The 24,396-nt window shown below is 47.9% G+C and overlaps 1 long non-coding RNA gene across 1 annotated transcript; it reads left to right on the top strand.

Moving 5' to 3' along the window:
- The first annotated feature begins 320 nt into the window (after positions 1 to 320).
- LOC123584093 lies at positions 321 to 22,913 on the top strand. Its single transcript, XR_006705153.1, has 3 exons — positions 321 to 451; positions 2,420 to 2,589; positions 18,477 to 22,913. It is a non-coding gene; the product is annotated as an uncharacterized LOC123584093 (long non-coding RNA).
- Positions 22,914 to 24,396: the final 1,483 nt, after the last annotated feature.

The following is a 24,396-nucleotide window of genomic DNA, read 5'->3' as shown; positions in this document are numbered from 1 at the left end:
GCCGCCTCCTTGCCGCCTCCGCCGCCCTCGCAGCCTCCCGTCTCCCGTCTTGTTGCGTTTCCTTCTCTCCTCAATGCTTAGCAATCTAGGATTTAGGGGTCTCACGGACCCCCTAAGATGAGGGACTCCGGGGATAGCTCCCCCCGCGACCGCAGGGAACGGCCGTGGAAACCTGCTGACGCAGATGTCCTAATATGGACATCCTGTGTAAGGGGGGGGGGGGGGAATGGATTGACGGGAACTGCTCGCGGGCTGCAGCCAACACCAAGGGTGCAGCGCGGGGGGAGGCGGGGGCCGCGGTCGGGGGAGGGGAGGCGGGAAAGGCGAAGAACGCGAGCGAACATTCGCACCTGGTTCAATGCGGACCCTTGTTCCCGGAGCGGAGTTGGGGGATGGGGTGGAAGCGACTTTTTACCAGTATACGGAACCCCGGAAACGTGCTGGGGCTAAGGTAAAGGAGAAACAGGTACAGAGCCCGAGGGCTTAAGCCTCGGCCCCCGAAGGAATGCGCCCCCCCACCCCAGCACCACGACATTCCAAATTCTAGCCCTAATTCAGTGCAAACTGTGGAAGCAGACCCTTAAGCCCCCACTCTCGAGCAATACTAGGACTGTTACTGCATTTGGAAGCAGAAAGTCCGGAGATCCAAAATAAGGGACTACGATAACCTACTTTACCTACGATGCTGGGCATTTTGATTTTAATTTTTTGTTTGTTTTTAAGGAAAAAACGCATTTTTTTTTCTCGGCCATACTTAAGGATGTTAGTGTTACTGTCAAATCTCTGAGACACTAGCCAGTAAACATTGTGCAGAACCTCCACGCAAGGATGTCTGATGGGTTCGTTTGCCTCCTTCTGAGCTGGGGCCCGAGGAATGGGGTGGGGGTGGGGGGATGTTATGTGGGCAAGGTGGTCAGTTGGGAGTACCGGGTGGAGAGAGCTCTTGGGGGAGCGCAAGTCCAAGCTGGGGAGTTAGATGTGGTTCGGTTCCCCCAGGAAGCTGTGCTTACTGGGAGCCCAGAAGCGGGTGATTTTCCAGCGAGGACTTGGAGGGGGGAGCATCGGGCACGCTGGAAGGACCGTGGCCAGCAGCGCCCAGGCCGGGGACCTCGGCCACTGGGACCTAAGACGCGGCCCCGTGGCCTGGAAAACGGGGTTGGGGCGCCTAGATGCTCGGGAGTGCGTTGCGCCCCCTGACGCCCCCAGCCTCCTGCTCCGCTGCAAAGGACAGCTGGGGTCACATTGCCCCTGGTTGGGTCCCAGCGCGCCGGCCACCTCCGGGACGCGAAGCCGCAGATCCCAGCAGAGCCTCTGTGTCCCTTCCCCCACTCTTCGGGCCAGGGGCTCACGGAAAGGGGCGAGGCGGGATCAGGGCAGCAGGCGGATCCCTCGGGGAGCGCGGGGAGCCGGACCGCCGACCTGCCTCCAGCCGCCGCACCCCGGAGCCAGGCGATCCTGCTATAGATAGTAACAGGGAAGCGGCTGTTTACAGCAACACTGCGCCGCCAGGGCTGTCTCCAGGCGACGCCGCGCGGCCGGGCGCGCCGTCGGCCGGGCCAGGCCGCCCTCCCTACTCGCTCCCCCGGGGCCTCGGCCTCCCCGGCCCGGCTGCGGCCACTCCCGCCGCCTGACATCATCCTCCGGGTCCTGGGACTGCGTGGGGCTCGCGCGCCGCGGTGCGCTAACCTCCATTCTTAGAGATGAGAACCCGGCGGGAGCTGGGAGGGCAGGGAGGCGGGGATTCGTGGAACTGGGCCACTTGCTATTTTTTGCATTCCCTGTCACAGGCAGAGGTGAAAACAGAATTTCATCATTGTATGGCACTGGTTTATGTTGGTGGGAATTTCGGCGCCCCCCAACCTCCGCACTTAAAAAAGGAGAGCGAGAAGGAAAAACATAATACATAAGCACAGACTTCTCCGAGCTGCCTTGAATCGTGAAACAATTCTCTGGCCTTCAGTTCTCCTAATTGTATCATCTGTCAGGCTACTTCACTGTTCTTGATTATTTACCAAAAAAAAAAGTCATGAAGGCCAATCCATTTCTCTTCTTAGCTTGGACAAAGGAGGTCAAGCTTTAAATTCCTGGGTCTGGTCTTGCCTTCCCTTCAGAACTGGATCTCAGGCCGCTTAAGAGAACACCTAGAATGACTTCATTTATTTCCCCTTCAGAGTTTGAATTAGCTCAACTCAGCACCTAAAGGATGTGTCAAGATTTTATATCCCAGGATTTATCTCATATATCACTTTATCCTGTCTTTGCCAATAAAAGGAAAGGGGTCTCTGAATGAACCTAGCCCCTCCAGATAGCTTAACTCTTTCCTTCCCGGCACCATGATGACCTGAGAGTTGGAGATTTAAACCCATCCTCTGAAAAGGACAGAACCATGAATTCATAATTCTTTTATTTATTCATCCAGGAACTACTGACAGCCTCCTATGGCCATGCACTCCTCTGAGTTCTGGGGGCTGGCACTTACTGTACAGAACAGAATGGACCTGTCCCTACCTTCAGAGACCTTCCAGCTTTGGGGAGAAGATCAGCAAATCAGGAGAGAATTACAAAGCAGCAGCAAGCTCTTTGACAGAGGTCAGAACACAGAGGAGGGCTCAGAGACCAGTATCAGAGGAAGTGACTACGGTACAGAGATGGGACCTGGACCCACTGTCCTCTGGGAAGTGACACGATAAAGATTGAAATGCCAGAGCATCTGAATCTGTGATCACCCTAACGTACTCTCACATCTGAATCTGCTCATGGTATCTGCTTCAGGACTACAAAATCACATTTTCAATGTGGAGCTCACATGATGTAGCCTTAAAATAGAGGGAAATCAGAACTGATGCACGAAATTATCTTTGCCATTAGCCAAGGTCAGGGTGACTTTGAGACAGATGTGCGTGTGCCTCTGTGAACATAGTGCTGCCTTCTAGCAGGGCAGGGGTTCTGTGTTCGGGGCAAGTCTGAGCATATAAAACCAAAACTTACGCACTTTGTGATTATCTATGTGCGGAGTTCCTCCTCTGTGGGGATCCAGAAGTGAAGAGGAGGGTAGAATCCTGTGTCTGATTTTAACCCAAACTGACAACAAATATATCTTTCCTCAACAGTTGCTCCTTATCAGATAGAGACTTTTCCTATTTTGTACTTCTCTGGCATTTGAATTAAGAGACCTGACCCACATCAAGCATTTGTTCAGCAACTCTGGAAGCCAGTGCACATTGTTTAGCCCGGTGTTATTGCAACATTAAGTGAAAGGCTGCTGTCTGTACTGCCTACGTAAATGCTGCCGCACACAATCCGTCCCCAGCATGCAGAAGTAGTTATTTATTTGGGGAAGTGTGGTCTAGCGGTGAAGGGTTGTGGTCAGAGCACGGGACCAGAAGTCAGGAAGATGTGTATAGCAAAATCAACTCCTTCAGGGACTTGGGGAAGTCGCTTCTTAGATTTATTCAACATCCCCATGCTTTGGCCCTTGTCTTTTTCATGTACTGATATTCACTTAGTACCTAGCCCAGTGCCTCGCCTGTAGCAGGTGTTCGATGACTATCTCCTGAATGGACGGATGAATGAATGAATGAATACCCTCATGCAAGCAAGGCAAATATTGTCCTTTATGGGTACTTAGACATCAATAGATAAGGTTCTTTAAATCTTTGGAAAGGCTGAACAGGCTGTGTCTTTTATTCTTGGGTATGAATAGGCAAAAATTGGGAAAGAGAAAATAACAAGATGCTAGGGCTATTTTCAGCTGTTGCAGGCTCTAGGCCTAAAGAACACCCCAGTGGTTCGTGATGAAAGATCAAACTTGCCCTTGTTATTGAGCCCCATGATAAAGACAGCCAGTGCCCATACATAAATGCCACATTGTCTGCAATGACAATGACCATGTTACCACCACCCTCTAATTTATTCATTCTAAATGTCTGGACCCAAGGAGGGGCAGGACTCACACACACATGACACCCAGTGGAGGGCTTTAGGGGTCAAGGTTACTCACCCTATGGCTCAGACAGTGAGCAAAAAGACTGCTCCTGTTTTAAAACAGTGGAGGCACAGGATTACCACCACCGTCGCTGCACACACTCACGTACAAACACACTGCCCTCCCCCCTCGCCCTCACCGCCCCCACCGTGGCCATGAGGACTAATCAGTACTAGGGATTTAGCCTCTTTGGGAAAAGCTGCATTCCTTCGGAACAACCCTTGGCTTTTTGACAGGAGATGATGATTCAATGGGATCCCCGTCCTTCTGCTAATGCGAGCATTTAAACAAAGCTCAGTGTGGTCCCTGGGATACGCTCCCTCTGGAGCTGAGGACATTGGGGAATAGTTATAGTGCCTGAGAAGGAGACATTTCAGCCCAAGCTTGCAGCCTGTCTCACCACAGCCTGCATCATTGGACCCTCATTGTCAGTCTTGCTGACACTTCCTGTAGAAAGCAGAGCTCACCGCGGGCAGACCAGCAAGTCTTCTCCAGGTCATTGGTTCCTCAGCTGTCCTGAGCTGAACTTCTGCAGCTCTGGTGGACTTAGCTGCTGGACTTTCAGAAGAAGCCCATCTAGGTCACTAAACCTATAGGAAAACAACACACCCTGACTAAACACTGCAGCTGCAGGACTCCCATCCAACGGGGAAAATCCCAGAGTCAGCACGGGTAGGGCCAGGCATGGCCAGAATGGGCTAGCACGTGACGCGCTCCAAGGTGTTAAGACATCTCAAGCATAGTTGATACCATTTTATCTACAGCCTTGCTCAGCAAGAAAGATCCTTAAAAGAGACGGTAATAATTGTGACGACAAAAAAAAAAAAAAAAAAAAAAAAAAAAAACAATCTAAACCAGGAAGGGGCGCGTGGGCGGCTCAGTGGATTTAGGCGTCTGACTTCATTCAGCTCAGGTCATGATCTCTCTGTCGGTGAGTTCGAGCCCCGTGTGGAGCTCTCTGCTGGTGCTCGGAGCCTGGAGCCTGCTTCCGATTCTGTGTCTCCCTCTCTCTCTGCCCTTCCCCCACTCAGGCACGCACGTGCTCGCTCACTCGCGCGCTCTCTCTCACTCTCTCAAAAATAAGTAAACATTAAACCAGGAAAATCCTGGCCAGTATGTAAGCATTCAGAGTTATGCTGCCTTCTGATCTATAGATTCGAGTTTCATCCTCAGATACAAACACTTTTTGTCTTAGCTCAGTATCTGCTTGTGTCCTACCAGAAAACTCCCAGCTGAGGTCTGATTTTCTCCGCTGTTATTTCACATGGAGTGTCAGTGAGTTAGAGATCACTGGCTAACATCCCCAAAATGACTTTACTGAAGAATTCCACCTTCAGACTCTGGCCCGCCGGAGATTGAGAGGTAATCAATGAAGACAGGGACAGATCTCACGCTGGAAGTCTACTCTCCCACTTAGTGGGGCTCGGAATTAAATCATAACACTAAACCCTAAACCATCAATCCCTTCAAACCTGTTTAGTGGCCAATTTACAGAATCACACTGTAGAAAAAAAATTTACATTCCTTACTGAGGTCTACCAAATGTAGGTCCCAGCCCCTGCCTAACCCTCCGACCTCATCTTGAAACACTTTCTCTCATCTCCTCCACTCCAGCCACGCTGGCCTTCTTCCTGTTCCTCAAACCTGCCAAGCTGGGTCTGTAGCTGAGACTTTCTATCCATTGCTCGCTCTTCCCCCCACATCTTAACATGTTGACTCTTCCGCATGATCAATGCCTGCTCAAATATCAAATTCTCCACGAAGCCTGTCCCGTCCCCAGTCCAATGTGGCATCCCTCAGTCACTTTCTGTTACATTACCTGCTGCCATTTTCTGTCTAGGACTTAGCACCATGGTACCCTATTTGTTTTATTTACGTCGTTTTTCATTGTCTTCCTCTACTAGGCCACGATTTCCGCAAAAGCAGGGGGCTTATCTGTCTCATTCGGTAGGAAACTACCCTTGGTGCCTAGCTTCGTGACACTAGAAAGCATTCAATAAATGTGTGAGGAAAGAATGAACATTAAACAGAAAGCTCAGAGAAGGCAGCGTGGATTCTCTCTTTGGATAAAGGGGCTCGATGGGTGACTTCTTACCTGTACTCTCCGGAGGTGAGGGGAACCAAAATCCTGAGCAGCACCTACTTTATCAGGCATAATAATATAAATGCTTCCAAAGCCCATGGGTACACCCATTCTTAGAACTGCATACACCCATCATATTTGCTGTCTAAATGCTTCCACTACCTGTGGTTTTAAATCCAAAACCACCCCATTCAGAAGCAGTGATCAGCACAATAAGACAATCTGTCTGGGATAGGTTCTCCATTCTTTCTTTCTTTCTTTTTTTCTTTTTGAATGTTTATTTATTTATTTATGAGAGAGAGAGAGAGAGAGAGAGAGAGAGAGATAGAAAGTGGGTGGGGGAGGGGCAGAGAGAAGGAGACAGAATCCCAAGCAGGCTCCTCGCCTTCATTGCAGAGCCCGATGTGGGGCTCAAACTCAAGACCCATGAGATCATGACCTGAGCCGAAACCAAGAGTTGGATGCTTAATTGACGGAGTCACCCAAGTGCGGCGCGCCCCCCCCCCCCCACAAATCCTTTCTTTTTCACAAATTCAAGTTAATACTGCAAGTGACTTTTTTAGAAAATATTTGGGCATAAGGTTTAAAAACCTAACTTTTTGTTTGTATGTTTAACAGTACGGGGAATAGGCCGTAATAAAATTTTTATGGCCCCCATACTAAAATGACGATGGTACTCTCCCAAGAGGTTCAAAATAAAAACAACATTAAATTGCAAAATAAAATTTTATTTCAAAAGCTAAAACTCACAAGTATGCTGAAATAAGGCCAGGATGTAAGTTCATGCGGGAGGGAAAAATTGCGGGTTCCCCAGTGCCAGAAACAGTGCCTTGCACAACAGCAAGGTACTCAATAAACAGAATGATGGCTACAGTTTTCCCGGTTCTTTCTTGAATGCCCCTTACCCCCATCCCTGGCCCTGCCCTGGCCCCAGCATGTTCCTACTTGGCTTCTTGGGCAATCTAGCCATGACTGGGCATGTGGCTAGGGCTCGGTCAGTATTTGTTGATTGTAAGACTTGCACTGGACAGGACTGGAGTATCGCAGACCACGCGATCACCTGAGGCCTGGCTGCAGGGCCTACATCAGCCCTATCTGGGCTGGAGCTGAACTTCAAGGTTACAACAGAGGACCACGCACTCCTGCCCCGTTCAGATTGCTTAGCTCCGTGGATGGGATCAGCCGACAGGATTCTTCATTTGCATAGTTTGGCTGAACCATTCTATTCCTTCTTCCACATTGATCAGGTGGTTTGGAATCAACTGTGGGGAACCTGCCCAGAGGGTGTCTGCGGGTGAAGAATCTTCATTTTCTCCTGGCCTCTGTTTGTCGTGAATGGGACAGTTCACAGGAGGCGGGACTTCGGGGGTTCATTTGCTACTATGACTTTGCCATCCAAGTCTAGTGTTCATCCAGCTGGTGTCTGTCTGAGCTTGGAACTTGGAAAAGAGTGAAGCAAGACGTTGTGAAATAGGCTGGGGAAATGGAGAAAACCTGGTGTTTTCAAGTAGCACTCCACTCATTGGCCTGCCAGATCAGCAGGCTTACCAAACAGCAGCTCCGAGCCACAGTGAATATTTCAACACGTCTTACCCGTTTCTGGCCCGTGTGGTAAGATGACCAGAGAAGTACACAAAACCCCTAGCAATGGAGAATACCGAAGAGTTTCAAATGAGGTGATTCTAGATTGTATGTTTAGATAAAGCAGCCCCACGGTGTTCGAGATTAATTTAGTTGTGGTGTTCTGTTTTTAGTGTTTGTTTATTCATTTTTGAGAGAGAGAGAGAGAGAGCACGAGTGGGAGAGGAACAGAGAGAATCCCAACCAGGATCCGTGCTGTCAGCACAGAGCCCAACACAGTGCTTGGTCCCACAGACCAAACTGCGAGATCATGACCTGAGCTAAAATCAAGAGTTTGAGACATGTAAGTGCCCCAATTTAGTTGTGGTCTTATCAGAAATCTCTATCCTACCTTCTACTTTTCCATTGGTTTCAGAATCCCTGCCAGGGATGAAAGGGGCTTCATTTACCTCAAATTATTATTATCTTGCATAAGAACCAGAAAATCACCTGCAGGTACTAGGTAAGACCTCTACAAAGTTAATTTTTTCATGACTCAAATCGTACAGGGACAATTATCCTATTCCTTATTCTTCATTCAGTATCTTTATTGAGTATCTACTACGTGCTAGTCGCTGGAATCCATAGTAAACAGACAAGCTTCCTATTAAAGCAAAGCTCGTAGTCTAGTAATAAACAAGAAAACAAACCAAAATATCAGATAAAAGCGAGCAGGTAATTAAAATGGAGAGATATGTTGTGAGTGTTTGGATTAGGTGGAAGGAGGTGACTTTCGTGATGAGAAATAAATGACAGGAAGGAACCAGCCACGGGAAGACAAGAAGCAGAGCATTCTGGGCAGAGGAAATGCTTCCCAGTGTAAAGTTAAGTACTGAGAAACATAACCGTGGATTTTTCCTCACCTCTGAACCCAGCAACCCTCTGTCCTTAAAATGCGCACCACAAGCTCTAGTGTCTGAGTTGCCCCCGAACCATCTCTCCCTCCCCCGGATGATAAACACCAAATTTTGGATCAATGGTACCAAATTTAGAAATGTCCCAGCTCTTCCCGGCTTACTTTCCTCCCTAGCCATCACTGTACTTCAAACCAGGCATGGACAGTTCTATTTCGTTTTTCTGCAGTAACAACCTATATAGATCCTTCTGATAAGTGGCTCCACGCTAACGTTGACGTTTGGTAAGATCTCTCTCAACAGCTTAGAGTCTTCATTCAAAGCCCCGAAAAACAGTGACGCAAATTGCCCTAGACCAGGATCTGAGGTCTTCCAGGACCCCTTTTCACAGGAATTTGAAAACAGGCACATTCCATTTTGCCCTTTGTTAGAGAGCTATTGACAATAAACGGAATTCGGCTCAGAATTTGTGCTGTAAAACAGCAGAACGCTGGACAAACCACTCTTTCTCACCCAGGGCCACGCTCCCCTGGATTCTGCTGATACTTACACAGGGTTTAAGTAAGAACATTTGGGAAGTTTATGGGAGACTAAAAGTCTCAACGCATTAGTTTCTTAAATTCTTTGTTATTTTGACTGCACCGAAGGCTATTCCACAAGCCATTATCAGAATCCGCCCGTCTTCAGTTCCCGTAAATTCTGTGTCTACCCAGAACTATGTGAACTATTTCATAGCTGGAATATGAGCCAGGCTGTGGAACTTGCTGGTAGGAATAAGAGGAGCGTTGAAACCTGAAGGCGAGAAAATTCAGGAGGCAAAGGGCACAGCGAGCTAAAGGATTATGTATGTTTTGGGGAAAGAAGACAGCTCAGCCCTCAGAGACTGATTATCATTCAGCCCATACTTGATTATTTAAACCCAGCAGCGAGTGTTTGCGAACACATTCCTGGGGGCACGAGGGTGGCTTTCATTACAAGTAAAAGAAGCTGCGTTCGGGCCTCAGCAGTCATCCTTGTTGTAGCTGATACTAACTATTCCAGGCAATGGAGAGCAAGGAAAACTGAGGCAGCAACTGTCAAACGTTGGTGATCTCCTGGAAAGGAGCAAAGTAGGCAGCTGCCGCCATGCATCCTGGAGCTGGGGACTAAATTCACTCCGGTGGCAAGCCTCTGCTGCAGGACGTTTGTGAAAAGGCATTGTACCACGGAAAGCACAAATTAAATGTGAGTTACTTGGGGCGCCTGGGTGGCGCAGTCGGTTAAGCGTCCGACTTCAGCCAGGTCACGATCTCGCGGTCCGTGAGTTCGAGCCCCGCGTCGGGCTCTGGGCTGATGGCTCAGAGCCTGGAGCCTGTTTCCGATTCTGTGTCTCCCTCTCTCTCTGCCCCTCCCCCGTTCATGCTCTGTCTCTCTCTGTCCCAAAAATAAATAAACGTTGAAAAAAAAAATTAAAAAAAAAATAAAATAAAATAAATGTGAGTTACTAGTGTTAAACCTGTGTTCTCTGCCCCCATCTCCCGCTCTCCTCCTCAGCTAAACCTACTCTTATCCAGGTTTCAAACTTGAAATGTTGTGTCCTGAGCACCCAGCTTGAATTAGGAACCCTCTAGAAGTCTTTCGCTCACTCCAGGCTTTGCATGTATAGCACTTAACACTGTTTCTAATAATGAATACTTATTTAGAAAACAATGGGGCTGATATCTAAGAGATCCGTTCTACAAGGGTTGGGATCTTTGGGATCTGATGAACCCCCAAACGCCCACAGAAGGCCTCGTATGAGTAGGCCTTAATTGTTGATTGAGTTTGTTTGGTGTCTGTCTCTCCACTCCGGAAGGAGAGAAATCCTGCTTATTTCACCCATGATGGACTCGCAAGCCCATAATACGGTTTCTGGCCATGAATCGGCTGCTCAAAAAATACTTCTCGAATAAATGGAAATAACAGTAGCTAATATTTATTGAGTGCCGCTCAGGGATTGTGCTGAATGTTTTACAGATATCATTACGTTATTTAATATTCACCAAAGTGCCATGATACATTATGATGCCATTTTGGCTGAGTAGTTTCAATACATCTCTTTAAATAATGATCTTATAATTCACTACTCCACAATAGATAATTGTGCTGTTTTCTCCCCAGTGTAGTAGGTGGGTAGTGCCCTGGTGACCTGAATAAGTGAATTTATTTCCCTAGGTATCTAGCAGGGAGTTACTGATGAGAGAGAAAGTCTCATGGGCTTTGATTATTCTTAAATTGCTTAGAATTAAATGATAGCCTCAGCTTCTGTTTACACTGGGTTTTGGAAGGAAAGCATATATAATATATAATAATATATATAGTGATATCTCTATCAGCACTATATACAGTGCTATAATGCTGGTTGCATTCGGTTCATATACAGCCGCAGAACACGTAGAGTGTTGCCACTTCTAACTAACTGAGCTAACCTGCCAAGAAGAGTGTTTCCACTTCTGCCAGAGGAAACTGCAAGCAGGAAAAAAGTATGGGCCAAACCTTGCCCAGAGATGCTGGTTAAACTGGCTCTGCCAGTGTCTCCTGCACCTGCCTGGGACACCAGTTGGAAGGCAGGCTTGTTCCCTCCTCCAGGGAACATGCCGATCTTCACCACTCAGCCCCATCTGATCTTGTTGAACAGGCGTAGAGCAGTCAAAATCCCACCTCCTCATGTAAACCTGGAAGTGTTTGGGTGGGTGGAGCCTGGTCCAAGCAAGGATCAGACCAACTGGAAACAAACTGACCCACCCAGACTGGTGTAATTCCAAAGGAACTATGCAAAGTATTATATTCCCACCATTGTATTGCACTCTTACCCATCCTGGTGAGATTGTGTCCCACCCCTTTGCCACAGAAACTGGTGATCCAAAGGCACGTGGTTTAAGAAGTGGTCCGTTTGATTAGGAAAATGAATCAACCCTTGAATTCGATTTTTACTTCTCCTTGATGCTTCTGTCTGCTCTCTACCACTGTCAACGATACGCCATGGAGACTAAAGAAGGAATAGAACTGTCGGAGGAAGATAGGGAAAAAAATGACAAAGCAAGGAGTTTTCACAGAGCTATATACATTCAATTTAAAAGAGCTGTCCCTAAGTCTTAGATTATGTCTTTCTGACTTTTGTTAATGTTAAAATGTCCTCTTATTTATAAAATGATGGTGATAACAAATGGTGATGGTTTGGTAAAATTGAGAGCTGACAACCTATGTCAGTTCACCAACTTTTTTTTTCTTTTAGAGAGAGAAAAAGAGAGAGAGAGAGCGAATGAATGGGGAGGAGGGGCAGAGGGAGAGAGAGAATCTCAAGCAGGCTCCACACTCAGAGCAGAGGCCAATGCAGAGCTCGATCCCATGACCCTGGGACCATGACCTGAGACGAAATCAGGAGTCAGACACTCAACCAACTGAGCCACCCAGACATCCAAGTTCACCAACTTTAAAAAAAAAAATTTTTTTTTTAATTTATTTTTGAGAGAAAGAGAGAGAGAGAGCACAATCAGGGGAGGGGCAGAGAGAGACACACACACACACAGAATCTGAAGCAGGCTCCAGGCTCTGAGCTGTCAGCGCAGAGTCCCACACGGGGCTCAAACTCACAGACTGTGAGATCATGACCTGAGCCCAAGTTGGACGCTCAACTGACTGGCGCCCCCACCCACTCCCCACACCAGTTCACCAACTTTTTAAAAACTTTGCCAGCCCCTAAAATCCAGCAGTGTGGGAACCCCTGGATTGCTGTAGTGGCCTCAGAGGCTTTGGGTAAGGACAGGGTAAGTCTCTCCTTTTCATGTATGAGTAGCGCTCCAGATCTGCTGGGTGGGCTCCAAGTATCCTCTGTCACCAAATGGCACAACTTGGAGGGGCAACTTTGATTAAAATGAATAATGTTCCCTAGGCTCCCAGGATCCTGTTTTTCAGACCCACCTAAGAGCCCAGTGTTCTCATGTGGTGCTGTCTCACCTGTCAGGGTGGAACATGTCTGATAACCTAATTTATGTTAAACTTTAGGAGTTTACTGCTCACTCATCAAAGAATTTGTATTTTCAACCTAAGACTTGAAGAGAGTGGTAGATGCTGACTCCAAAGGCATATTCCACTGATAATGGAATTTTAGGGAGAGTGAGGGAGCATGCCCTGACATGGGATGTATCAGATCGCACAGGTAGGCATTCACCCAGCCTGCCTATGAATGACACCCAAGCCCAGCTTGACACTGTTCCACTTATAGGTCACCTTGTCTAGTAAAACATTTTTAAGCTTGAATGCCTTCTGCTTTATGGTTTTCAAAGCCCTTTCTTGAACATTCCCTAGTGTGACCCTCATAACAGTGCCGAGAGGTAAGCAGGGAAGGTAGCAGCATCTTTTTTTCGTTTTATAATTTTTTTAATGTTTATTTATTTATTTAGAGAGAGAGAGAGTGAGAGAGCATGAACAAGAGTGGGGCAGAGAGAGAGGGAGAGAGATAATCCCAAGCAGCTTCCACGCTCAGCACAGAGCCTGACGTGGGGCTCGATCCCATGACCACGAGATCATGACCAGAGCTGATATCAAGAGTCGGACGCTCAACCAACTGAGCCACCTAGGTGCCCCACAATATCTTCACTTCTACAACTGAAGACAGGAGGAGTGTGAGTTGAAGAGCTCAATTTCAGTCACAGCTGGGATGTGCAAGAGGTATGATGTGCACTTGGGTCTTGGAAGGCCAGGTGGGTCGCTGCTCCTCCGGGCCTGAGACAAGCCTGTCTGCTGTGGAACCCTGGCAGGTGCAGGCTCCACTCAACACCAAGATGGAAAGGTGTTGGGGGGAAATAATGCCCATTAATGATAATCAAGCATTTATATGCCATTTGGTATTCCCACGGTACCAACTAATAACCGTTCCATCATTATAATTCTCTTAGGGCTGAGCAAACATGTAGGGTCAGTAAGTTCTCCAGATCCCATGTTACAGGCGAGGAAATATGCTGGAGGAATTTAGTCCTCTTGCCGTTTGAGGAACTCAGCAGCAGAGCAGGACATTGCGGTCTTTAGGTTGAATTTGGTCAGCTAAGCGGAGCAGCTCAGACAAACCCCGGGGGCAGGAGGGTCTGTGCATGTGCGTGTGCATGTAGACACATAGGAAACCAACTGTTGCTTTGAGTACCATCGAAACTATCATCTATTTGGTATTTCCCGGATTAAAAACTCCCCTGCCACATGCTATGGCCCACAACCATGTTTGGGTCATGGTCAAAAGAACGAAAAGAAAGAACTAAGTCAAGGGGTGCCTGGGTGGCTCAGTCGGTTAAGCGTCAGACTTCGGCTCGGGTCATGATGTCACAGTTTGTGGGTTCGAGCCCCGCATCGGGCTCTGTGCTGATGGCTCAGAGCCTGGAGCCTGCTTCGGATTCTGTGTCTCCCTCTCTCTCTGCTCCTCCCCCACTCATGCTCTCTCTCTCTCTCCTTCATAAATAAATAAATAAATAAATAAATAAATAAATAAATAAGTAAATAAAAGAAAGGAAGAAAGTTCCAGAACTAAGTCTGGGGGATGGAGAAGGACATGGAAGCTTTGAGGTTGTAACTGGTGCTTTTCAACAGAATCATAAAATCCAGCTCATGTGCTAGAGTCAAATCTAGGTACTTAGAAATTCTGTCATTTTCCATCATACTCCCCTCTTCCTTGTCCACACTGAGAAACGCCCTCAGTCACCCCTCCTAGCTTTTCAGGTCCATCTTCAAGGTACAGTGTAAATATTGTCTCATTATTACTCTTTCTTTGCAACCCAGATAGATAGGCTCTCGGAGACCAAGATGCTCTGTATTCCTAGAAATGTAAAGACAGATGATAGAATTCAGAAGGGATGTTTGATGGTCTAAAAATGATCTTATATCAGACTTTCAGATATGCCTTGGCAGCATCAGGACAGGAGGGAGACTTGCCTGGCAATTTAATATATTTACTGGGTAAATAGTAAGCACTTGCAGTCTCTGTGACTTAATCAGAATGAAGTTCATTACAATAAGTAGCTGTGCCCTTTGGTCCTATTTGTATTGAGCAGGCTTCCAATTTCATTCACATCTCCAAAGGAAATTGTAGGCTAGAAGCTGGCCAAGGAGTGCCAGGGAGGACACTTAGCAAGGATATTCCCCAGAGCAGATAAAGGGGACAGGAGGTGGTGGGCTGATTAGAGCAGAGAGAACAAGATGCCCTTCTTATCAATTCCAATCTGTGAAAGTAATTTTACTTTCTTATTTTTAACTTGAGGTTTGCATCAGTGTCTCTCTCTCCCTTTCTGGGTTTTGAAAACATATTATCGGGTCATCTAAACCTTTTATGCAACATTTCAGACTTGTATGTGCATGAGCTGGTGAAGATTTATTATATTTGACACCATAACTAAAGATTTTAAGGCATTCTTTTAAGCACAACTTGACTGAAACCCCTGAGGCTAGATCCCTATCTCTTGCCAGATAATAACTTGGCTTCACTGGTGGGAGCTCAGGGTAAGGTTAAAACTGTTTCTGGAAACATTATTTGTGCCTCCGAACGTTTAACTCCATCAGTGTATTACTTTCATATGTGAAGAAATCTGAGATTTTCAGATCAGAATTCTCCCCCACTCCATCCACCCCCATCTCTGTCCTCAATTTATTTCTATTTCTTTTGGAGAAGTCAAGTGCCCCCCTCCTCCTCGTCTCGAATTAAAATAGGCAAAGAGAAAAGCGTAAGATTCGATGAGTCCATGAATACAAGTACCAACCCCTATCCTTTGGGATCCTTTGGTATTTGTTCAAGGTACAAGCAATCTGGGCATCTCTGGGTAGGAATACGGATAAATGATGTCATTCAACAGAATTAGGACCAGACGGGAAACCGTAGCCAAATCCTGCAGGGGGTAGCACTGAATCCTGGCATTAGGTACGGAAGGCCCTGACTGCTCTGGGAGGGTGAACAAGCGTAACTGTGAAGGCAACACAGTCTCCGGGATGAGGCTGAGAGGGGAAGAGCATTTTTGAGCTGTGAAGTGGGGGAGGGTCGGGGATGTAACTCCAAATATTGGGCCGTGACAGCCGCCAGGCCTGAGGGCCGTGACTCTCACAATGGACTTGGTCACAAAGGGCCTATGTCATCTTGAGGCTGTATAATCGGTAAATGCAAGCTGCACGTTGAGCACGTTTTCTCCTGGATCTCATCCTTGGCGACGGATCCAGACCTCAGCCTCCAGGATCTGTTTGAGAAATAAACAAATGGGAGACAAACAACCAAAACAGCAACACGGTAGAGCTGGCGCGGGCGACGAAGCCCCGCCTTTGGAAGACTCGGCCAATCAGAAGCCTGTTGCTGGGGCCTGGTGTTTGGCCGCCTGACGTTCCCATGGAGACGGAGGAACGTTACACACTAAACACTGGGCGACGTTGACGTCTATGCATTATATCCATGGAGACGACTGAGTAAACGTCATCCCCGCACTTCCCCGCCCTCCCGCCGCGCCAGGGGCGGAGGGAGCGACGCAGACGTTGCGGTCACGTGCTGCAGGCTCGGAACGAGGTCTGGTGGGCGGGGCCTGTTGCCATGGCTGCAGCTGGGCGGCTGTTGTTGTTTGGCGCTGGAATTAGAAAGTGCTGAGACTGCAGTGGAGCCAGAACCGATTCTGGAACAGCGTCTCCCGCCCCCGGGCCAGAGAGGGTTCCCCAGCCCCTGGAAAGCCAGGACACCCCCAAGGCTGTCCCAGCACGCCTCAGCCCCGGGTCCTGAGCCAAGATCTCTGTGCTGCCTGTGACTCCAGACTGAGGGCCAAACCTAGACCACTCCCTCCACGCTCAGTTGGCGGTAATTGTCAGGGTGACCTTCCAGACCGCAGTCTCCTCCAGCCCACAGAACAACCACTGGCCAAACTGCCTGACCCAGGAGACAGGAGCAAAACCCAGCATAGAAAACTTTCCCACTGCTTGCAGTCGACTCCAGAATCAAGGGAATCAGAAGTTTGGATGTCGTTTATACTTTAAAAGCAGCACATTATCGTGCCTTGGCGCTTTATTGAAGACTTGAGGGAGGCGATCTAATAACCCCGTTCAAGGAACAATCCTCCCAAAGGGAGGGAAAATTTAGAAATCCAGGAGGACTGGATACTGAAAAGTGGGAAGGCCTGAAGAACCCAGGCCAATAGGAAGTGAAGCTTTGATTTCTGTACTGCTTAGTTTTGTGTTGGGTATACAAGCTAGCGGAGTGTGACAAATCTCAGGGTGCCAGCCTCCTTTCTCCTCACACGAGTCTCTCGAAAGTTATAGGAAGGGTGCAGAACAACTGTAAACAAAAGGAGATTCAGTATCAGGAGTGAGGGGTTAAGATGACTGTATGAAGGCAACTGCTCTATAACATTGGAATGATAAGGCACAGCTGAAGGGTCTGAGACTTTGAATTTTATCTAGCCTAGCTGCATTTACATTGTGTCTAATTTTTTGAGGGAAAGCAGAGGGGCTATTATGTTCTTGAATTAAAAATAAGCCATAGCAGGGGCGCCTGGGTGGCTCAGTAGGTTAAGCGCCCAACTCGATTTTGGCTTAGGTCATGATCAGGTCATGAGATGGAGTCCTGTGTCCGGCTCTGCTCTGATCGGAGCAAGAGCCTGCTTGGGATTCTCCCACTCCCTGCCCCTCCCCTGCTCTCTCTCTCTTAACAAACAAACAAACAAACAAACAAACATTAAAAAAGATAAGCCATTGGGTGCCTCCAATGGCTAGCTCATTCGGAAGACCACGCAACTCTTGATCTCGGGGTCGTGAGTATGAGCCCCACACTGAGTGCAGAGATTACTAAAAAATATACTAAAACAGTAAGGCACATAGCAAAGTCACAAACATAAAGTGCAGGGCTTTAAAAAAAAATAATAAGTCATTGGGATGAGCACATGGTGTGTGTTTCCAATGGCAGAAGCATAAAGAAGGATTTCACTAAAATGAATGGCATCTGGGCTTGATCTGGGATCCCTCCAATCCTCCGCCGGAGCATACCCAATCCCATTTTCCTCTGACAAATCAGCGCCTCCAAGTTCCCTCCCGATTACTCCTTGCTAGCCCTGCCTGGGCTCCCATTCAGATATTTTACCACCTGCCCACAGAGCATATCCGTTCTCTTTCAATATTCCTTTTCTCCATCCTCTGACCTACCTATTACTCACTTCCCTGACACCCTTCTCTAAACAGTTCTCCCTTAATTCCCTTCCCACTCTGTTGCCACTCCCCAAGTGTCTACCCAGTTGATCAGCACTCCCCAAACCCTTGTCCCATCCACCCGTCTCCACCATAATGTTTTTCCTGTCTAGTCCTTACTAAGCAGAGGATGGCAGCCTTTTGTAAATGTAGGCCAAACGCAGGAAGAAGGGCACAGTGAGCAGAATAAAGTCATCATCGGCACTTAAGAAAAAAAGTCCCCAGACCGAAGTTGAGATCCGTGCCACGTATCCAAGCATTAGGCAGATTTTGCTTATTACGGGACCATGGGCTAGGGAGCGACCTACTAGTTCTGACATTTTCAGGGGAGTCATGAGAATTTCAACTTTTTTCTGACAACTGATAGTCAAGCTAACGCCCCTGGAAGTTTCAGTTGCCCTTTCCCCACCCCTGGTACTGCACCTAAAGCATAAGGCAAATGGAAAAGAGGGAAACCTCAAGTTCAAGTAAGTGGGAAGTGCTGTCTTGAGGGTAGATTAGATTGAATCAGTTTGGGCCTGGTAATGAAGTGGCTTGTGTTTTGTTTCAGACGGGAAAGGAAAGCATTGCTATGATTTACCCCGAGGCACATAAATGACCGATCTTACCACCTAGAAAAAAAGTGGTTGCTAATGTCCCTACTGGAAACTCAGAGTTAAGTTAGAATGAGACCGTCTTGTTTACTGTGAGATCCTCTCTCTCTCTTTCTCTGTCTCTCTCTCTCTAGGTCTTTCTTCTAATTCTTCTGGCCAATCAAGGTCCCAGCAAGCCGCTGACAGAGAGGGTGAGAGACGGGAAAAAGGCAAGATTTATCTAGGCCTTTGATGTACCAGGAGCGTCTAGCGTGTCCTCATCTACGGTATCTCATTTTATCCTCTCTACCTCCCTGTGAACTAGAGCGTTTTATACCCATTTTGACACCTGAAGAAACCAAGGCTCCAGCAATTAAGTAACTTGCCAGAGGATGGAGTACAGAGCCAGGCTTCCAATCCAGGGGTCAGTTTTCAGAGCTTTTGCTCTTCCTACATCCTGGGACGAAGTGGAATACACAGAAAACCTCTACTGGGATCACATGGCAAGTTTACTTCTCTCCGGGGAGACTCTAGCCCTTTTTCCCCAACCTACGATAAAGAAAAGGCCGAGGGGAGACTGAAGATCTTTTGTGAGATCTGCTAGAACTTCATGAAAAGGTGCTGACACCACAAAGCAAGAACTTGGATCCCATCCCTGCCTCCTGGGATTAACCTATATTTCCTCATTGGCCTGAGATCCAAGAGACAAAGAGAGACATGCCCCAGAGCACAGGCAGCAGAAAAGTTCGGGCGAGTTCTGGGAGACTCTGACCTGCCCCAGGCTAGGGAGGGCACTACCTGGAGAGTTCTGCCAGATTCTTCTGAAGCTGTCACTTGGGCCTGGCCCCTCCTCCTTCCCCTCTCTCCTCCCCCACGTCTGACCCTGCAGAGAGGCACGTCCAGCACGAATTCCTCCAAACCTCAGATGCCTTTAGGATTTTAATGTGTCTAAAGAGTTCCCTTCCTTGACAAGCGGCAGCATTAGTCAAGTTGAGTGGGTGGGAAGGGCATTTCCCGTCAATCCAGGGCCCCGGAGGAAGGGGAGACCCTCCTCCCTCCCAGCCTTGGCAAGCAGCTCCTGCAGAGCTCCACGTGGGTGGCAATTGAGTCCAGAGGAGCCAAAGGGTTGCTTGCTGGGCAGGAATGCCCACAGGCCGCACCTTCCTCAGCCCTCCTAGCACCTCATCCTGTCTGGACCCGTGGAGGGGGTGGCGGTGCCAGGGAGTGGGTTCTCCTGTGTCTGACTCCAACAACCGGTTTATTGTGATGATTCTATTTGTGTTCCCTGTGTTCTGTTTGACTTGGCAGCTCAGAGGGGAAAGGGCAGCAGGTTCACTCCGGTTTGTACTGGGTGGTTCCTGCAGACACACCCAGGTATTAAAGCAAGCGGCTTGCACTGGGGATGCCTTTACCTGGGGGCCCTCAGTGTGCAAAAGCAAGGTGTGGGAAGTATTTCCTCTTTATGGGCCAGCCAGGTGTGGCTGGCATTTTACCTATTCCTGTATTACTAACGTCATTCAGATTCAGGTCAAAGGGCAGGCTTACCAGACTCCCATCGTCCTGGGATCCAGGACCAGGGGATGGTTGATTATGTCCATTTGGGCTGGATAACCCTGGATACCTAGTACCCATGGGCACCATAACTCCTGGGTCTAAAACAAAAATCCAAAGCCTGACAATTGGGTTCTACTTTGAAATCTAGACTCTCCTAAACCGTCCAAACTAAGGACTCTTCTCAGACAAGGTGATAACATTCAAGGAGAACAGACTTCAAGGTCAAATACTTAGTCTAGAACTCTGGATTTGCCCGCTTATTTACCTGAGCCTTTATCTAGTACTGAAATCTCTAGCACGTGGGAAATAGCAGCCAACACTTAGGCTACAAGGTGCCAGGCGTTGTTCTAAGCGTTTTTATGAAAACTCGTTTAGGCTTCAAAACAACCTAAAGAGGTGAGTAGGTGAGTACTGTTATCATCATCTTCTTTTACAGACGAGGCACAGAGGCACAGAGAGGGGAAGGAAATTGCCAGAGGTCACCGGCTAATAGGCAACAGTGCCTTGATTCCACAGCAGGTAGTCCGGCTCTGGAACCCAACCCACGTGCTTAACCGCTATGTGGTAGAGACGTTCCCAGAGGGCCCACACTGTGTCAGGGGTTAGAGATGTCCTGGAGAGCAGACACAGACGCAGCCCCCAGTCCCTACCCTGTCAGCGTGACACTTAGGAGGCTCCCGAGTCAACTTGAAAGGGCCTTTCTATCAAGCCTAGAAACTACCCTCGCCCTTCATCCTTTACTCGAGGAAAGACAGGCATTTCCTAGGTGAAGGTGACAGTCATGGTCACCCAGCCAGGTCAGTAAAAGGAAGTGCACCTTCAGAAGTGCACTGGCTTCCACCGGATCCTTACCTGCCCCGGGCACAAGAGCAAAACCTTGCACAATTACACTCAGGTTCTGTCAGGAAAGAGCGCTCAACTAGGTAGGCAGGCGTGTGCCTCTCTCCACTCCTTTGCACACTGAGGGGTGGCAGAGCCAGGTGAGGGGGCTGAGTCATGTCCAGCAGGCAAGGCCACAGAGCCCTTCCCTGAAGAAAGTGGCCCTGACCTAGACAGCCAGGTGATGAAACCATTTCCTCTACCAGAGAGGCCCGACCACATGGCTGCAGGGCCTGGCAAGGCCACAGGCTTTGTTCTCCAAGGCCACTCCCTACCGGATGTGATAATGTGCACTGTGGACTTGAGACACTTAACAATTATTTCTTCAATGGAGACGAGGTGTAGATAATTACCGTTGCCCACAGTTATTGAGCTCTTAGCGTGCTTTATGTGGCTGATATGGATTCATTTATTTAATCCTTAAAACAACTCTATGAAGTAGGTTCTGTTATTATCTCCACTTGCTGGATGAAAAATGGAGGCTCAGAGAAGTTAGCTTCTCCAAGTCTCGACGGGCGATACCTGAGATTCATACCCAGGAATGGCTGACTTCCGAGAGTGGGCTCTCTTAACTATCTAAAGCAAAGTGAGGACCCGTCCTCTGAATCAGTGGGGACATGGGGACAGGAAGAAGTCTTGAGACATTTCCATATTGGACTGGGGGGTTCAAGGCCCCCAAATCCAGTTTACTGGGGATCCTTGGGTCCTCCAGAAGTGTGATCTGATGTTGGCCCCCAGATTCTGACTGGCCACTCTAGAGCAACATGGGCCAGAGGTGGTTCCAATAATTCCCTCAGGCTAACTAGATCCCATATAAAAGCCTAAAACTGGGCTGGAACCTTGCTGACCCTCCAAGCATAGAGCCGGATGGAGGCAGAGACTACCTAAGTACAAAACTGTGAGTGTCATATTTCTGGGTATTTGCGCAGACAGGGCTTGGGTTCTGTGCTATGACTGGAAGTGAGACTTGTCCATCTGGGCTTGGGATCTGTGCTGTGACTAGGATGGCATCATACAAGGCCAAAGCCAAAACCCTCCAGGCACCTTTCTATTCCTGGCCCTTTTATAGCACCTCATTTCCCTCCACCTCCTCCCAATAACACGTAAACACACCTTGGTATTATTTAATAACACCGGCCCTGGAGCCAGACTCCTTGGGTTTTAATCCTAGCTCTGCCACTTACTTGCAAAGTATTTATCTTCCAAATTGTCTTAGCTCCCTGTACCTCAGTTTCCTTGTCTGAAAACGGGGATGACAATAGTCCCTTCCTCAACAGCGCTGTTAAGAGGTCAAAAAGAGAATGCATGGGATGCGTATGGTAAATGCTCAGTACATGTTAGGCATTGTTATTGTTGCAGTAGTTTCTTCCCTCTTTGCGTCCTTTTTTCTCTGGATATGAGAAAATCTTGTTGAAAACTGGCTGTAAGCTATCTCCAACTGGGTTACTGTTTGCATTCCTCCTCTCATATCCTCCGACTGTCAATCCTTATGTAGTCCTTCCTGAAGAGATTCAGGAGTGGGTGCTCCTAGAATGGGGAAGAAATCCCATTAGATTAGGTCAGGGATCTTTGGGTAATTCCTTAAAGCCAATTTTCTTGACGATTTTAATGGGTCCACTTGGGAAGGCGGCCAAAGCTATTAATTTGTAACAGCTGCTGAGAAATCACTGTCAACACCTCGGTATAGATCCTCTCTGTGGGGCACAGGAGTTAGGTCGAAAGTCATGAAAGCTAAAATAATTAATGAGCAACAGCAATGTGGAGGATCGCTAAATCCTATTTGTGAGCTAAAATGCTAAAGATTTAATTAATTTAATTCAATCGTAAATTAAAGGGCAAAACAAATAGCCCTTTAATAAAAACACCCCCCCCCCCTTGGCTGAGTCCCCCCGGAGACTCTCACCTCCTCTTCTTAGACTATCATCTCAGTCTGATGACAAACCATGTCTTAATAGATTTAACTTCTGTTTGACTTCTAACCTAAGAGCAGTACAAACCCACGTGCCTGCTAAATATAAGCCAATGATGACACGGGCCTAGGATAGAAAGTGAGCGACCCGGTGGGTGAGTTAATGCCACAAAGGAGAGTCAGGGTGAGGGGGTACCTTATCTCACATCTGAACAAAGGAGTATATTTCCTGTGAAGTCTGATGAGAAAATGAAAAAAAAAAAAAAAAAAAAAAAAGGTGTGGTTTGACTCCATCACACAAAGTTACAGCAGGTCTTGCCCTGGCGTAGGACTTTAAAGACCTGAGCAGCACATTTGTGGTTTGGTGGCTTTATCCGATTCTGGGGCTGATGCCTGCTGCTTTTAGTTCATGGCTGTAGAGTTTCCAGTCCCCTTTGGGGGCTCTTACGTTATGGTTTCAGGTTGGCCACATATCTGTCTCCACTATTCAGATGGAACAGCCCCAAGGTCCCCCCGCCCCACAAAGAGACCAAGTTTACAACAGGGGCCTCCCATGTGCCAGAGCCTACTTTATCTGCCTCATTTCACTCATGATGCCCCCTTCCCAGGTTAGGAAACTGAGGCTTCATACAAGTTAAATAATCGATCCAGGATCATACAAGTAGAAAGGTGTCAAGCCTGGATTCACACCTGAGACCATAGGATGTGACTGCCCAGATTGCATGCTTACCCACCAAATTATATGGCATCACCGTATCCTTTCCCCATCTACACCATGACTTGTGCTGTGCGTTGCCCTTTTCTTCTGCACACCTACGGAGGGTGTCCTGGCCATTCAGCAATTTTTCATCCCTCAAAGACCTTCTTTAATGTTCTGCTGTCCCACCCATTCCAGCCCAAGGAAGTCTCTCCACCCTCTGAACTTTTTTCTGAACTCCACCCTCTGAACTTCTGGCTCTGAAACACACATGATCCTGTGTGATTATTCAAGTGTCGTATTGCACAGGCTCTGTCTCCCAACTAAATTACAAGCCTCCTGGGGCGCCTGGGTGGCGCAGTCGGTTGAGCGTCCGACTTCAGCCAGGTCACGATCTCGCGGTCTGTGAGTTCGAGCCCCGCGTCAGGCTCTGGGCTGATGGCTCAGAGCCTGGAGCCTGTTTCCGATTCTGTGTCTCCCTCTCTCTCTGCCCCTCCCCCGTTCATGCTCTGTCTCTCTCTGTCCCAAAAATAAATAAACGTTGAAAAAAAAAAAATTTAAATTACAAGCCTCCAAAAGTCGGGATCACTGCAGTCCCCCCAGCACTCAGCCTAAGATCTGTGGACACAGTAGACACTCACTAGGTGTCTGAACAAAATGAAAGAAAACTCAAGATAAATATTCCAAATGGTGCCTCTGCACAGAGATCATTTTCGGCAAGTGAGAGTCATTTTGAGCCCAGCTGCTTTCATCTATCAATCTTTTCGGAGTGCCTGGCCAATACATAGGTGACGAATAAATATTCGAGAATAAAACAAAGAATGAAACTCCAGCTCCCTCACTTGTGGCGTGACTTGGGCAAATTATCGAAAATCCTCCAAATCTCCGTTTCCTTCTGGAAAATGGGGGACATTCTTGGAGCGTTTATGTGAGATCAGAGCCATGTGAGGCATGCCCACTCACTCACAGCCCTTGGCACACTACAGCTCCTGTGATCACATTACCACCATTACTGTTTTCTAAACCTTCCACGGGA

Source organism: Leopardus geoffroyi, chromosome B3 (genome assembly GCF_018350155.1).
Source record: "Leopardus geoffroyi isolate Oge1 chromosome B3, O.geoffroyi_Oge1_pat1.0, whole genome shotgun sequence".
NCBI lineage: Eukaryota > Metazoa > Chordata > Mammalia > Carnivora > Felidae > Leopardus > Leopardus geoffroyi.
The sequence above is the reverse complement of the archived record's forward strand: the minus strand, read 5'-3'. Positions and strand labels throughout refer to the sequence as shown.